The 16,066-nt window shown below is 42.4% G+C and overlaps 1 pseudogene; it reads right to left on the bottom strand.

Annotated features, from left to right (window-relative positions):
* Nucleotides 1-541: 541 nt before the first annotated feature.
* On the bottom strand, nucleotides 542-14,077 carry LOC145792810 (laccase-15-like; annotated as a pseudogene).
* Between the last annotated feature and the right edge of the window lie 1,989 nt (nucleotides 14,078-16,066).

Below are 16,066 nucleotides of genomic sequence, written 5' to 3'. Positions count from 1 at the left end.
CTTCTAGCCGTCACTCATGAACTACGACGGTGTGGTTGTCTAGGCTGGATTTTTTGAGTCCTAGCATGGGCTTGACTCGAAGTGGATTTGGGCTGGAATATTATTTGCGTGGATATGGCATAGCCACAGTTTGTTAGTTTAGTGACGTGTGCAGACCAAATAACGTATCAGCCCATAAAAGACTATAGTGCGTTTTTGCCCAATGTGGCATGCCGCAACATACGCTATCTTGTTAATTCATCATTAAACAACATAACTTATGGGCAGAACCGTAATTTACCACAGATTGGGACTTGTGAGAGTATTATTATATATTTGGGACTAGAAGGTTCACAAGTCACCCCAAATGGGATTTATACGTCAATTTCTCTAAATATAAAGCATATTAACAGGGAAATAGTCCAAGTATAATTTAAAATAAAATCATTATTGTTCCAATCAATTCAAACAGCAAGAACTAAAAATAAGAAGAAAAAAAGTTTAAAATATTGCTAAAATAGTATATAATTGGTATTGAAGAATTTTCCATGGAAAAATAGCTTCAACAAGGGGGCATATGTGGTAGAGGTGGGAGCATAGTAGCATTGTGGTGCTTGCCATTTTTCACTATGAACACCGTCTCCATCCCCCACATCAGGTGGTGCTCAAAATGGCAATGAAGGAACCAAACTCCCGTTACGTATAATTGACAAAATTATATATCAAAATTAAAAAAAATAAAAAAATAAAGAGATTTTTTTTTTTTTTGGTTATCATTTAGTATAACTGTTTACGTGAATATTCATTATTAGTTTATTATTTGAAAATAATAATAAAAAATAATATATTGACATGTTTTTCAATGATTTAAAACTGAAAAAGAAAAGTGATGCATAAACGTTCATCAATATAAAGCCCATTGGAATTAGATTTAAAACTGTAAAACAAAAGTGATGCATATTGTGTGAGTGATTTTCTGATCACACTGCCCAACTCAGTATTCAGCTAGAGAACACTGACAGAATAGATGACACCTGGCTAACCTGCAACAGAAAGAGAAGATTCCGGCGGTGGTTCGTCCACCCAGGGGCACTCCGACGATCAAGTCAGTACTCAATATCTCTCAAAGATAATCAATAGTGCTTAAACTCACTATTCAGAACATAAATTGCGTACCTTAGACCCACGGGGGTGCCTCTCTTTTATAGCTAACTCAATCCTTGTCCCAACAGGAGCCTAGCTCTAATGGACTTAGGATTACTATCAATCTTGGACTCCCAATAGGATTGGGATAAACTCCCTAAAAGTCTTATCCTTTCCCAACTTTAGTCTTCCCCTTTTCTAGGACTCTTATGCCTTATCCGCTTATCTTGAATTTCGATATCTTCGGAGGTAACCTCGGCCTCGCCGAGATAACCTCGGCGTCATGACCAGGGCACATGGCACCTCGATTGACACGTCGACATCACCTTAGCCACGTGTTGGTACTCAGAAAATATATCCCCACAACTGCCCCTAGGTTCTATTACCTCGGCATTCTAAGGTGATGGAACCTTTATTAGTACCTCATGCTAATCCATCAGCTTAATCCGAGATCATCATCGTAGGCCGATATGTCTTCTTAAAGATCGAGAATTCCAAGAGCACCTTCACACGTATGAGCTGTCATACATAACAACTCAACCGTTTAGCCATGTGTTTTCTCCTTACTGGATCGTACTCCGGACGCGCTTATAAATCGTTTCGTGCCTACATGCGCAGTCTGACGCATTCGCTGTTCCAGGCGCATTAATTGCCTTCTTTTGCCGCCGTTTCAAGTTTTTAACAAAACTTGTTTCCCCCTTTCATTTTTTTTTTCACTTTACATCGTCTTCATTCAGAACTTTTTCTCTCTCTAGCTTTCTCTAATCCTCCATTTTTTCAAGCTCCGAAGCTCTGCTATCGCTACCGTTCACCTCTTCCGGCGTGGTTCTTGCCAATCTGTTCTACCGCCGCCGTTCTTCTGACTTCGGCGATCTCAAGCATCGGCTTCTTTTCTCTAGTACGTCACCATTCCTCCTGGTTTTCAATTCTTGTTGTGTTCCATGAAATTTTGCTTCATCATTAGTTGTCATTGCTGTTTTATTCGAATATTTGATTCGCGAATCATGTATCTGAGCATGTTTATTTCATATCTTTGCTTTTTGTCCATGTCTTGAATACTCGCACTGTTCACATACCTGTTTGGTTTCTGCCACTGTTTTTGGCCTGATACACTTATGCAAACTTTTTGTCTTGATTTTTTGATGTCTTCATCACCATTCTTGTTTCTGAAACGGATCCCTATTTTTCTGTTTTCCAGATTCGTTCCTTCAATCTTCATCTCCATAGCGTTAGGTTTGGGATTTGTTTGTAGAACCCACAATTTCTAGAAAAAACTGAAACGAATTCCTTCTAGATCCATACAAACCCCTATCATAGCATATTTGTAGATTGTTAACCGAGGTCCTTTAAACCCTCCAAAAATACTTCTTCCTGAAATCCAATATCTCCATTTAAGCTGACGTCATGGATATGTGGGAACATAGGGTAAACACCCCGAAAAAATTAGGGTTCTTCAGGCAGGAGTTCGAAATCCCGGCCGATGTTCACCTGAGGTTGGCTGGGGAGGATGACTCTATCATGCCCGATGAAAACCTCATGCCTTTCCCAGTGGTTGTGTTTATTGAGTGTGGACTTAGGTTTTCACTTGACCCTTTTTTCCGTCAAATCCTTCATTTCTATAAGTTGAACCTAATGCAACTTGCCATCAACTCTTACCGAGTTATTAACGGTACCATAGCTTTAGCAAAACAAGAGAATGCTAAGATTACTCTTGCCGACTTCCAGTTCTGTTATACCATGTGTCGCCTGAAATCAGAAAAAGGCCACATCTATTACCTTAAGCCGAGGTCCACGGAATACAAAATTGTTGCCGACCTCCTTGACTCCAACAAGGGAGCGGGTGATGATTACTTCATCATTTCGGGTAATTGAGAGTTTCAGCCAAACGATGACCTCCATCTTTATCCCTTAAGTTGAACAGTTTTCAGGGAAGGACCTGGTAAGGGCCATCCTTCACAAGTTTTCTTGCTTTCTTGCATAAAGTTTTTCAACATTCTTGCTCTAATGTCTATGCTTCTTTCTGTTTTGCAGTCCTTCCTCAGCCACCAAAGGACTTCTGTCAGTCTTTCTCTCCAAGCAAAGACTTAAAGAAACTACTGAATTTACCAGTTCACAAGCGGAAGGCCCCTCTGCTTCTCAACTTTATCCCCACTTACAAGTCAGCTCTCCCCGACGTCTCAAAAAAGAAGAAGAAAAGCCTTTCTCCACCATCTGCCACAACTCCACAAGCCGCGTCCACATCTTGGACAGACCAAGGATCAACCTCTGATTCGGCTAAGCAACCATCAACCTCGGCTCCATGCTTGATTCCAATATCCCAACGCCGCCGTCGACGCCGAACAGTTTCTTCTGCCGAGATGGGTCGCCCAAAACCAGTTGCCAAAGATCTCCTGGCTAACATTCCAACTGATGTTGACGCTCAGCCAACACAAACCCAGCCTCCTTTAAAGCCAAAACGAATCAAAAAGGCTCAGCCAAAGGCAAAGGTGCCTCAGATCGATTCTGAGGATACCTTGCCAACTTCCAAACTAGCTCCGAGTGAGAAAACCGGCTCTGTCCCTGCGAACAGGTCCGCTGAAACACTTCTATCGAAATCTACCAAATCCAAAAGGCCGAGGTCATCTTCTGCAATGACCTCAGGATCTAAAAAGCCTGATGCCCCCTGGGCCCCCGAAATTACCTTGGAAGATAAGCCAATCATGGCCAATGATAGCGTTGAGGACATCAACGTCGGCGTAGCCCTTAGTACTGCTCTGCTTCTCCCTGGCGATCTTGACCGAAATGTCGGGTTGAGCGAGTATGAAAATTACGCTCTGATGCTTCAACGTTCTGTTCAAGTGAGTGTCCTTATCTGGCAATTTTTCCCTTTCCTGTACTTTAGAAGATTTTGCAATAACTTTTGTCTTGTGTTTTTTCAGGCCATCCAGCATGCCCATTCTTTCTCTGTTCAATCTTTTGAAAATTGGGAGAAGTTGGCCGAGATGAAGAGGGAGTTCTCTACTCTTCAAAAAGCCAACAAAAGTCTTCAATCGAAAATGAAGAAGTTAGAGGACCAGGCCGAGGCTGCCATCAAGGCTCAGACCGATGCCGAAGAGAAAGTTGACTCTGCTGAGGCTATTAGGAAGGTTGCTGAGTCCTAAAAAAGATAGGTCGAGAAGAAGATGGCCCAGGCCCAAAAAGAGCTGCAGGAGGCCTTGGCTACCAAAGATGCTGAAATCAAGGATACCGACGAGAAGGCGTATGTCCAGGGCATGGCCGATGTCACGGAGGCCTACGAAAAGCAAGTGAATGAGGCATGCAACACGGGTTTCACCCTTGGTTGGATGTCCCTTCTAAAAAAGCTTAATATCCCTGAGGACTCGCCTTTGAGAAGCGCCGACGCCATTCCTCTTTCATTCCCTCCAACTCCAACTCTAGCTCAATCTGATGATGAATCTGATTATGAGGATGAGGCCGAGGAGGAAGTTTTAGTGAGGAAATCAAAAGAGACTACTGGGACCAAGTCCCCTTCTCTGAATGAGCAAGTCCTGGACTTGACTCAAGATGAGGAGGGTGAAGAGGTCCCAAAAGATGCTGTGGCTGAGAAGACATCGGCCGTCGTTCCTCTTGCCGACAAGAGCCTGGATGAAACTCTTGCAGAAATTGACGCCGAGCTTGCGGCGGATAAGGCTGCTGAGATGTCTTCCCAACAATCGTCTGAACTTCAAATTCAACCAACTGCTATTGTTGAGGAGTCTTAGCCTTATGTTTTTCCCCTTTTTTCCTGTAATTTGTTTTTCTTTTTTGAAGTACTGTAAACTTCTTCACATTGCCGATGTGTTTTTAATGCAACAACTCTTTTGCTTTTGAATGCTTACATGCTTGCCTTGTATTCTTTCATACTTAGAATATTTTGCATATCTAATATACATTTCAATCCTTGTGCAGCCTTCTCGGGGTGACACATCTCGGTTGTACAAATTGATGATTTATCTCGGCAAGTACCTAACTACCTTTCTCGGCATAATCTTGGTTTCACCTTGTAAATATAAAATTTCAATAAGTGTTTAACCTTAGTCTTCCATCTTGTAAATTGTCCACAAATTTCAACAAGTGTTAGACATCATCTCGGTTTAACTTCAACTTGTAAGTTGTCCACAAATTTCAACAAGTGTTAAACAATGATTTCGGTTTAACTTCAACTTGTAAATTGTCCACAAATTTCAACAAGTGTTAAACAATGATTTCAGTTTAACTTCAATTTGTAAATTGTCCACAAATTTAAACAAGTGTTAAACAATGATTTCGATTTAAATTCAACTTGTAAATTGTCCACAAATTTCAACAAGTGTTAAACAATGATTTCGGTTTAACTTCAACTTGTAAATTGTCCACAAATTTCAACAAGTGTTTAAACAATGATTTCGGTTTAACTTCAACTTGTAAATTGTCCACAAATTTCAACAAGTGTTAAACAATGATTTCGGTTTAACTTCAACTTGTAAATTGTCCACAAATTTCAACAAGTGTTTAAACAATGATTGTGGTTTAACTTCAACTTGTAAATTGTCCATAAATTTCAACAAGTGTTAAACAATGATTTCGGTTTAACTTCAACTGGTAAATTGTCCACAAATTTCAACAAGTATTTAAACAATGATTGTGGTTTAACTTCAACTTGTAAATTGTCCACAAATTTCAACAAGTGTTAAACAATGATTTCGGTTTACCTTCAACTTGTAAATTGTCCACAAATTTCAACAAGTCTTAAACAATGATTGTGGTTTAACTTCAACTTGTAAATTGTCCATAAATTTCAACAAGTGTTAAACAATGATTTCGGTTTAACTTCAACTGGTAAATTGTCCACAAATTTCAACAAGTGTTTAAACAATGATTGTGGTTTAACTTCAACTTGTAAATTATCCACAAATTTCAACAAGTGTTAAACAATGATTTCGGTTTACCTTCAACTTGTAAATTGTCCATAAATTTCAACAAGTGTTAAACAATGATTTCGGTTTAACTTCAATGATTTCGGTTTAACTTCAACTTGTAAATTGTCCACAAATTTCAACAAGTGTTAAACAATGATTTCGGTTTAACTTCAACTTGTAAATTGTCCACAAATTTCAACAAGTGTTAAAACAATGATTTCGGTTTAACTTCAACTTGTAAATTGTCCACAAATTTCAACAAGTGTTAAACAATGATTTTGCCTCTCTTTGCCCCCTCATGTGAATCTAAGTTCTACTTGGGTTCTCATTATACATGTATTCTAGAGACAATGTGAAGTTTTTTGAAAAGAAAACCAAGCTGAATCTTTATTTATTTACTTCGGCAAATGACAAAAGAACAAAGGAATTCTAATGATAGAAAAATTTTAAATTGCAAGTGTTCTAAGGTCTTGGCAACTCTTTGCCCTCATTATCTTCAAGCCGATAAGCCTCATTACCCAGTACCGAGATTATTCTGTAGGGTCCTTCCCAATTTGGGCCAAGCTTCCCCTCTCTAGAATCCTTTTTGTTGCCGACGACTTTTCTCAAGACCAGGTCGCCGACTTGGAACTCCCTTGGGTTAACCCTCTTGTTATAAGCTTTGGCAAGCTGTTGCTGGTATGCTGCGCGCTGAATTGCAGCTTTCTCCCTTCATTCTTCTAGAAGATCTAGATCTCGGGCTAAGAGTACATCATTAGTCCCGTTCTCTACCCCCTGGGTTCTGATCCCAAGGATGCCGACCTCCAGCGAAATGACTGCTTCTGTGCCATAAGCCATGGCAAAGGGGGATTCCCCTGTTGATCTTCTTGGCGTAGTCCGATATGCCCAGAGTACATTGGGCAATTCATCTACCCACTTTCTTTTTGCTGCCTGTAGCCTCTTCTTTATCCCATCCAGAATTACTTTGTTGGATGCTTCTGCTTGTCCATTGCTTTGCAGAAAGCTTGGGGTTGAAAAGTAGTTCTTGATCTTGAACTTTGCACAGAAGTTCTTGATTAGCTTACTGTCAAATTGAGTTCCATTGTCTGCAACAATTGCTCTTGAAATCCCAAACCTGGTGATAATGTTCTTCCAAATGAAGTTCTTCACGTCCACATCTCGGATCTTGGCAAGAGGTTCAACTTCTATCCATTTAGTGAAGTAATCTGTTGCTACCAGCAAGTACTTCCTTTGTCTAGTTGCTTGGGGCAGTTGCCCGACGAGATCCATGCCCCATTGGGCAAATGACCAAGGGCTGGATACAGGGTTCAGGTCTGCTGCTGGCTGGTGTATCAGAGGTGCAAACCTTTGGCATTGTTCACACTTCTTTACATAGGCTTCTGTATCTTTCTGCATGTAAGGCCACCAATACCCCTGGGTAATGGCCCTATGGGCGAGTGATCTGCCCCCAGCGTGGCTTCCACAAATTCCTTTATGAATTTCATATAAAAAATCTTCAACTTGTAAAGGATGTACGCACCTTAAAAGGGGTCCAGTGACGGACCTTCTGTAGAGATGCCCCTCTGTTGTCAGACTGAATCTTGCCGACTTCAATCTGATCTTGTGTGCCTTTTTGTGATCGTCTGGCAGCTTCCCTTCTTTCAAGAATGAAACAATTGCGTCCATCCAACTTGATCCCATGTCCACGCACATTGCTTCATGCTCTATGGACAGTGGCTCGACGCTCGGGCCCGACAAATAGTCGATCATTATTGTCCTTGTTTTTCCAGGTTGTACTGCACTAGCTAGGTAGGACAACGCATCAGCGTGGTTGTTATCATCTTGGCTAACCTGAAGTAGTCGGCAGTTCTGAAACAAGGTTGCCAGCCTGATGACCTCCTTTGCGTAGGCCGACATCCGTTCATCTCGGGTAGCAAACTCGCCCGTTGTCTGGTTGACAATGAGCTGGGAGTCGCAGAAGACTATTACCTCGTCTGCCTTTACTGCTACTGCCAGCTTCAGTCCTGCAATCAATGCCTCATACTCTGCTTCGTTGTTTGAGGCTTTGAACTCCAAACGAATGGACTGTTCCACTATCTGTCCATCTGGAGATATTAGCACTACTCCTGCCCCCGCTCCCTGTCGGTTTGAACTCCCATCAACGAACAGTCGAAAGGAGTCGCCGATGTAAATGCTGCAGGGTCTGAGTTCCTCATTTTTTCTTTTTTCTTTTGCCTTTGGCTGAGCTTCTCCTTGCTTGTTTGGACATCGTTCACCCTGGCTCAACGGAGCCCGATGTTCGATGGATTCTGGCGTGAACTCGGCCACGAAGTCAGCTAGAACCTGGCCTTTGATTGCTGTCCTTGGCCTGTACTCCAGGTCATACTGGCCTAGGGTGACTGCCCACCTGGCTATTCTTCTTGTCAGGTCTCCTTGTTGCAGTAAGGACTTCAAGGGGTGTTCTGTTAGCACCACAATTTTATGGGCCTGGAAGTAATGGTTCAACTTCTTTGAAGCCATTACCAAAGCCAGTGCCAATTTTTCTAAGGGTAGATACCTCGTTTCTACATCGGCTAGGGTTTTGCTTACATAGTAAACAGCCCTTTGTTTCCCTTTGTTTTCTCGAACTACTACTGCGCTTATCGCATGCTCTGAAATGGCTAAGTATAAAAACAGCTCCTTAGCGCTCCTCTGCCCGATGTCTCTTCTCCCCGACTTGGTAGACATGTTGCAGGTGCTTCACTTTCTGGGTCTTCCCCTTAATTTTGTTCTCGTTGACCTTCGAGTGAATCACATTAACTACCCGAGGTCCTCCTGCCTGAGGTTGTGGTGCTGGGGGAGGCGGAGCTGCTGGCGCCTGAGGCAATCTTGTCTGTTCTTCCTTTGTCCTGGCCTCATCGATGAGGTCTCTTAAATGGCCTTGCCTCACCAGTTCTTCCAAGTGTGTTTTCAGGGCTCTATAACCCTGAGTCGTGTGCCCATCTTCATTGCGGTAAGCACAATGTCTGCCAACGTTCCTTCCCATAAACTCTCCTGGTGCCTTCGCTGGTGTTCTGAAATAGGGTTGGTTCTGAATCCGGTCCAGGACTTTGGGAATCAGGATTCGGAACACAGTTGTTACTGCTTGTGTGGCCCTCAGTTCTGCCTCTTGTTTGCTCGATCCATTGTTACCTCGGCCTCACGTCGGCGAGCCGTTTCCTTTCTCTTGCTTTATCTCCTTAGTCCCCAACGTGTCTTCTTTGGCTCTGGCATACTTCTCGAGTCTCGCCATGAGCTCTTCCATACTTTTTGGCAATGTCTTTGCCAAAGACTTTCGTAATGGACAGTTGTCTTTCAGGCCGTTCTTGAAAGATACGACCGCCACCTCTTGATTACATTCAGGTATTCCATTGAACACCTCATAATATCTTTTTGCATAGGCCCTAATGCCTTCATCCTTGCTGATCTTCAGGGCCATCAATGCGTCCACCCTTAATGGCTGCAGCTTGTTTGTCACGAACCTGGCCACGAACATCTCGACCAGGCCTTCCCAAGTCTTTACACTTCCCTTTGGAAGTTTATGGAACCAATCTAATGCAATCTCCCCGAAGGATGAGGGGAACACTTTGCAGAGCAACGGCTCGTTCCCACTATACAATGCCATTGAGTTCAAATATAGTCCAACGTGAAAGTTGGGGTCTGACTTACCATCGTATATTTGAAACCTCGGCATACTAAATCTCTTCGGTGCCTCAAACCTGTCCAATTCTACAGAGAATGGTGTCCTCGGCTTATCTGGGGAGGTTACTTCGGCGTCGGCATTCTGTTGCTTCCTCTTGAGGTAATCTCTTAAGTCCTCCTTCGTCCGCCCGGGAGCTCGGCTATCTCCTGCTTTCAGTCTTTTTGGTGCACTACTTTCAGCTTCGTAGTGAGTCCTTTTTGACCCTTCTCCATGAGTTGTGTCGAAGCACAATGCCTGCCCCTGAACATGCCGATGTCCTTTGGGGTCTGCCTCCTTTGTGTGATGCGTTCTCCATGATTCTTCTCTTCTTGACTCTCTTCGTTCGACTTCCCTAGAGGGTTAGTGGGAGTGTCTTTCGCTCCCATTGTGCTGAGGGGCTACGGGGATCGTTTTCTGTCCTCCCTTTTGGGCATTGGCCACTGGAATCAGCGTGTCTTGCAGCGGGAACGGTGGCTGCATGACGTTATTTTGCATCATGAAATTGACGACCGACTGCAGGTCTGCCAATTTGTTTGCCATCTCTTTTACCTCTTCGTCCCTCCGCAGGCACCTATCCTTCCATACCTAGAGGTCGTTTTCGTTGTAGTATCCACTTCGATCTGGTTTCTTTGGTGCGTCGCCAGTCTGGCCGACGTCTTTCACTCCGTGATTTTGGTCACGGGTTTCTGCATTGCATTTGTCTCCTGTGATATCAAGGTCAATAGGTCTCCCACTCCCAACAGGAGTGTCGTCCCCGATCTTTTCCTTCTGTCCGTCGTTAGCCATCTATTCTCCTTTCTTTCCCACAGACGGCGCCAAATTGTGTGAGTGATTTTCCGATCACACTGCCCAACTCAGCATTCAGCTGGAGAACACTAGCAGAATAGATGACACCTGGCTAACCTGCAACAGAAAGAGAAGATTCCAGCGGTGGTTCGTCCACCCGGGGGCACTCCGACGATCAAGTCAGTACTCAATATCTCTCAAAGATAATCAATAGTGTTTAAACTCACTATTCAAAATATAAATTGCGTACCTTAGACCCATGGGGGTGCCTCTCTTTTATAGCTAACTCAATCCTTGTCCCAACAGGAGCCTAGCTTTACTGGACTTAGGATTACTATCAATCTTGGACTCCTAGTAGGATTGGAATAAACTCCCTAAGAGTCTTATCCTTTCCCAACTGTAGTCTTCCCCTTTTCTAGGACTCTTATGCCTTATCTACTTATCTCGGATTCTGATATCTTCGGAGGTAACCTTGGCCTCGCCGAGATAACCTTGGCGTCATGACCAGGGCACGTGGCACATCGGCTGACACGTCAGCGTCACCTTAGCCACGTGTTGGTACTCAGAAAATATATCCCCACACATATATATAATATATACATCTTTCCGATGTAGCGAAAAGAAAAGTGATGTATAAAAGTTCTTAAAAAGAAAAATAAAGTTATAAAGCCAATTGGAATTAAAGTCATAAAAGTATAGGGACTTGTCAATTTAATGAGTTCTAGGAGTGAAACTCACTCTCCTTAGTTATAAATTAATTTCTTATTTAATTTTATTATTACTAGACACACAAGTAATGAACTCATGTTGGTAAATACACATGAAATTTATTATTTTTTCTCTAGTAATAAAAATCTGATTATGTATAAGAAAAATTATATATCACCAAAAATTTTATATAGAATTAACTTTTAAAATGATGAGGTAGTGACATATATACAAATTATATTGATAATGAAGGGCGTGTGATTTGAAATGACAATATTATAATTAGACACATCTTTCTATGACAGTTGTGTATAATATTTCTGCGCGCTTATCATATGTTTATAGCATGAAGTATAAAAAACATGCACTAACCAGGATTGCTAGCCTTGAATCTGATGGTGATCCAGCCATTTCTTGGGACATCAACAATGTTAAGGAGAGGAGGGTCAACAAGGTTGTATGTCAATGGATCCCTAAATTTGTCATGGTTCCCAAATCCCCACCCAACAACATAAAAACTATGCCCATGCAAATGCATGGGATGATTAATCCTAGCCACCAAATTAGTCCCTTGAAAAACCACCTCCACGGTTTGAATTATACTTCAAAATCTTCACTTGTATGGTTTTATTCGGTATCTCCAACTCCATCGGAAAATAATCAGCTGTAAAATTAAACACATATGGTGGAAAGTTCGGAAATCGATCCCAAACACGTCCTTTATGTGATAATAGTAAGCTTGGAGGATATCAATGGATGGGTTCACCCAACTTAAGTTGTTCATGCTCGCAGCCAATCGGGTCCCATTCGGTCCCAAGCATGTACGGTTGGGATGGCACGGGAGGGTGTTGAGCGAGACGGTTGAGATCATAGGGGTGGTGATTTTTAATGGAACATTGATCGGATGGTTCTTGCTACCCAAGCTTCTTAGGCTGCCGGTGAAATTCACCTTGGCACGTGTGTCATTACGGTACGAGAGGTGTGGAAATAGCGGTGGTGAAGTGGCTGTGGATTTTTTTCCGGCATATTGGATTATTGCGGTGGTGGTGGTGTTATCGAAGGGTACGTTGCCTGCAGAGTAGGCTCGGGCGGCGATGTAGTAGCGGCCATGGTGGCAGTTGGCGTGAAATAAGGCATCAATGGTTTGGCCAGGGGAGATTGTGATGTACTTTGCTTTTAAGGGCTTGGTGTAGCTAGCATCGGTTCCGACCACAGTGAGTTTGTGTTTGGCGATGGCGAGGAAGAGGATTTCGTTCATGGCTGCGTTGATTATGCGGAGGAGATAGGTCTTGCCATGTTCCACGGTTAGCTTGAATGTTCCTGCGAGTGCACGATAAAAATGTTAGATGGATGGGTACACAATAATTTGTCCAAACATGGCTTAAGGTGATGAATCACTAAATGGAATGATAGTATTAAGAATTAAGTGTTGCAAATATAAACTTCTTAAAAAATCAATAAATTGCCTAATTTTTTTAATTTTTTAAAAACCAATATGTTTTGATCGATTTGAACTAATACCAAAAATGAATCGGCGTGAAATCAATTCAAAACAATATAATTCGAGGATCGAATTTAGTTGCTTTTCGTATAAGATAATATAGTAAGTAGTGTGTAAATGTCATATACCAAAATGTTTATTGTATCAAAATGATTTACATCCAACTCCAAATGTTCAAAATTCCAGCCGGTATATTGGACTTGGCCAAACAGGGCACTAATAATTTTCTTATTTCTTAGATTGTATAGGTTGCTTGTGAAAAACACATAAATACCAAGAAAGGCAAAAGAAACCAACCAGGCTTGGAGCAGGGATATAAATCACCAGGCTGACCATTGATGGCGAAAGCATCAGAGTCATTTGGGGTTCCTCCAATTCTAACAAATTCCTCGAGGACCTTCATCACATCTTGCTTCCACCACTCTCCTAATAGTTCATAAAAACATATATAGCATGAAGATATACTAACATATCAGTATCGGTAATATGATCATTTGTCAGTAAGAATTGGACGATATCAGCAGATGTATCTTTGAATATCGGTACCCAATTCTAAAGAAATGGGGTAACATGATGTTCATAGTACCTAATACGATGGGCACTTCAGCATAGGGCCTAGGGAAAGGATAGACAGTGCCATGTTTAGGATAGACTATAATAGCACCGTGGACGGTAGCTCGTGACCAGTCGCTGTGAGCATGCCACCATAGGGTCCCTTCCTCTGCGGAAAATATTACTTTTTGGCTGAACTTTCCTCCCTGTTTGATCGCGCACTGTGTGATATATTCAGGGCCATCTGACCATGGATACCTAGGCATTTTCACTCCATGCCTGCAAAATTGGTACAACTGTTATTATCTCATCACTTTGCCAAATAAGGCACGATATTCTGTCTTCAAAATTTGTCTCTTTGTTTTCAATCCATCCCAATACCACGATATGGAGAGAATTTCATGTTCGAAGAGTGGACACGAGACATGAATTTTAGAGACAAAAGATCCCTAGCCGGTGAATAGAACATCGTGTCATATCGTGATTTGGATGGCCACAAGCTTCATTTTTAAACAAATGAAAGCGGTCCAAATCACTTATCCCAAATCATTGTGTCCCATATTCTCAAAACACTATTCATTAGACTGTCTTGAAATCTTATCTCGTTTTTTTCACATAATGAGTATTTTGAAATAGAGCGAACGAACAAGTGAATAGTGATTCATACCAGTGAATAGTGATGTTATATTTTCCTCTATTGTAAACATCAACAATTAGAGTCTCTTCTTTGTGAGCATAGAGAGTTGGTCCTGGAAATTTCCCATTCACTGTCAAAACCTTCTTTGTACTGCAGAGTCTTGTGTAAGGAGCTTCTTTCACCTGCCAAAACAAGTTTATGTAATAAAAAACAAGTACATATAATTTCCATATATTTAATCATAAGTTTCAAATTTTTGAAATTTGATGTTAAGATCATCAACCTATAACTTCAAATTACAAGTACACAAGTGTACTTACAACAAATCGATGTCGGCGAATCCAAGCTTGGCAATGGATGATGCCAATGCCATCAAACAGTAAGTACCCCAAAAGACACAAGATCAAACTCTTCTTCCCAAACCACATTTTTTACCTAGGTAAAGAAACCCTCTTTTCTTCTACTTTAACTTTGTCTATGTAGAGTACTGTAGAAATTTAATGTATAAAGATAAATGATTGTATTATTGATTGATATTTTTTATTCTGTTACTATTGATTGATTATATAGATGTAGGTTAGGTGGTGGTAGGTGAGGAGTAGGTGAGTGTAGTAGGTGAGTGTGTGGTAGGTGATGGTAAGTGTGTGGTAGGTGATGGTAAATTCTAACAGCCCCTCGCAAACTCAAGGAGGATAGAAACTAACCAACTTGAGTTTGGAGAGAGGAACAAAACAAGAAAATACATAAAAAATAAAATAAAGATAGGAGACACTGTATGGTCGTGTCAGACCGTTGGTGAAGACACTGAAAGGTGGTGCCATAACGTGGTAGAGGACACTAGATGGTGGTGTCATAACGTTGTAGAGGACACTGTATGGTGGTGTCATAACCATGTAGAGGACACTAGATGGTGGTGTCATAACGGTGTAGAGGACACTGGATGGCGGTGTCAGACCGATGTAGAAGACAGTTTATGGGGTCATGTCGGACCGTTGTAGCAGACAATGTTGTGACAGTTGTTGTGACAGTTTACGGAGTCTTGCTGGACCCTTATGGAAACTAACCGGAATCAATGTCGGGACAGTTTACAGAGTCTTGTCGGACCCTTGTAGAAACTAACCGGAATCTATGTCGGGACAGTTTACAGAGTCTTGTCGGACCCATAAAGGAGCTAACCGGAATCAATGTCGGGACAGTTTACAGAGTCTTGTCGAACCCATAAAGGAGCTAACCGGAATCAATGTCGGGACAGTTTACAGAGTCTTGTCGGACCCCTTAAAAAATCGCATCCTCAAAAGGTGCGCCCAATTTTTCAAAAAGGCGTGCCATCAAAAGGCGTGCCCAATCCATAAAAAGGCGTGCCATCAAAAGGCGTGCCCAATTCATCAAAAGGTGTGCCGGACATGATGGCGAGGCACGTGGGCGCCTTGGCTTGCGTGCCCGTTTGTCGGCTGGTGGCAAGAGGCGCGCGATGCGCGTGGCTGCCTTGGCTATTTAACCAAGGTTGATGCTGAGGCTGAGGCAGAGAAAAGCTGCGAAAAACCTCTGAAAAAACTTCGTTGTGCTGAGAGAGAGAGTCTGAAAAACTCTTCGTTGTGCTGAGAGAGAGAGTCTGTAACACTCTGTTGCGAGAGATATTCTGTAACACTCTGTTGCCCAGAAAATGGCTTCATCTTCCCGTGGTCTGCTCACTCTCTTTCCAGACCTTAACGAGTCCACAAGAGAAAGAACTGGTGCGGTGGCCAGTGAACCTCAACCAAACACCTCTGTGTTTACTCCATTGAACTTTCCGATGCGGTCGGTGGAGCAAAAAATGGCGGTGCAAACTGATATTGAGGCCAATCAGTATACTCTGAAGTCATGCGTGGAAACCATGACTGCGGTGACAAACTTGTCGAACCGGCTGCAGAGTAGGGCAAATGAGGTGCAGCAGTTAAACTCCCAGCTGGCTCTGCTCCAACGCATGTATAAGGATGCGCGAGCAGAGATAAGTGTGCTAAAGGCGGAAAACAGGGAGTTGAAGCGGAAGGCCACCGTGATGTTCCGATTTGGAGGTCCGCCATATGCTGCAGTGGAGGAGCAGGGGAGAGTGAACGTGCTCGGTGGACAAGGAAACACGGCGGCAACACCGGCAAGGGCCGTCCAAGACGGAGGCAAGAAGAAGA

This window comes from Camellia sinensis, chromosome 6 (genome assembly GCF_055761805.1).
Source record: "Camellia sinensis isolate YWXY chromosome 6, ASM5576180v1, whole genome shotgun sequence".
NCBI lineage: Eukaryota > Viridiplantae > Streptophyta > Magnoliopsida > Ericales > Theaceae > Camellia > Camellia sinensis.
The sequence above is the reverse complement of the archived record's forward strand: the minus strand, read 5'-3'. Positions and strand labels throughout refer to the sequence as shown.